The sequence below is a fragment of the Aplysia californica genome, unplaced genomic scaffold, assembly GCF_000002075.1.
Source record: "Aplysia californica isolate F4 #8 unplaced genomic scaffold, AplCal3.0 scaffold01344, whole genome shotgun sequence".
In the NCBI taxonomy this organism is placed as follows: Eukaryota; Metazoa; Mollusca; class Gastropoda; order Aplysiida; family Aplysiidae; genus Aplysia; species Aplysia californica.
The window spans coordinates 109975-111449 of NW_004798614.1; positions in this window are offsets into that span (position 1 = coordinate 109975).

Genomic DNA, 1475 nt, shown 5'->3' on the forward strand with positions numbered 1-1475 from the left:
GGGAGGGGGGATAATCATATGGATGATGTTGGTGTTATGGTTGTTGTTGTTGCTGTTGTGGTGTGGTTTAGGTGGTGGTTGTTGATGCTGTGGCCGTTGTTGGTGTTATTGTTGTTGTTGGTGGTGTTGTTGCTGTGGTTGTTGTTGTTGCTTTTGTTGCTTTTGTTCTTGTTGTTGGCGGTGGTGCTGGTGAAATAGTCGTGGTAGTGTTTCTGTTGGTGAGGACAGTTTCGGGGTGGTTATGGTGCTACATCTGTTGTTGTTGTTGTTGGTGGTTTTTGTGGTGATGGTGGTGGTGGTGGTGGTGTTGTGGTTGTTGTTGCTTTTAATGCTTTTGCTGTTGTTATTGTTGTTGTTGTTGATAATGATGATGATGATGATGATGATGATGATGATGATGATGATGATGATGATGATGATGATGATGATGACGCTATTATGGTTTATATTTATGTTGATGAGGTTAGTGCTGTTGTTGTTATTAATACTGTTGTGATGACGGAATTCGAACCACGATATAACAGTTAAGAGTCTGAGAAGCTAACCACTAGGCTACTGATCACACAGTATCATTATGCAAAAATTTTATGTTGTTTTAAACCTATTATAGAGACCAATCAGTCTAGTTTGTCATACTTGTCAAAGCTTGAAATTATCTTTTGTTGTTTTATTTTTAAATTTGTTTTTTCATCGTACGGTAGCTTGATAATCACTTTTAAAAGAATAAAAACAGAAGTTTCTTTTATTCATTTTTTTTTTTTTGCTCTGGGAATTCTCTTTTACGATTTTCGTTTGAAATCAGTACGTATGATTACTCTTCAAAAATATCTGTTTAACTTAATAATCACTTTTCTCAAAATTTGGACTTTGACTTTAACTGTTTTAGAAGTTTTGCGGTACCTTATCTAGAAAATCGACAAAATGAGTTTAATTTCAGTAGAAGTTTTACGGCGCTCGCAGCTGCATAAGGTCATATGAGCGTCAGAGGATTAGAGGTGTTACAAGAGAGTAACACACATAAAACAGAAAAAGGGGAGATAAGGACGATAGATGTTTCATAGGAAAGAAGAAACAAAACACACCAGAGCACCCGCCAACCACCAACAAAATGACATTCCTTTAAACGTTTGAAGTACCTAAAAAAAAGGAAAAAAAGAAAGAAATGACAATTTTTTATTAGTTTTTAATGGTCATCTGAAAGTTATATGAAAGGTATCTCAACTGTTCTAGTGCAGTTTCATTATATTGCTTTTATATGCTTGAACATCTAAAATCAGTTCAACATCTTTTACATCTTGGAAAATTCATAAAAAATTCACAGCCTATTTTTTCATAGTTAAAAAAATGCTAATTTGATTCCCCTAAAAAAAAAGAAAATAGATAGATAGATAGATAGACAGATAGATAAATAGACAGATAGATAGATAGATAGATAGATAGATAGATAGATAGATAGATAGATAGATAGATAGATA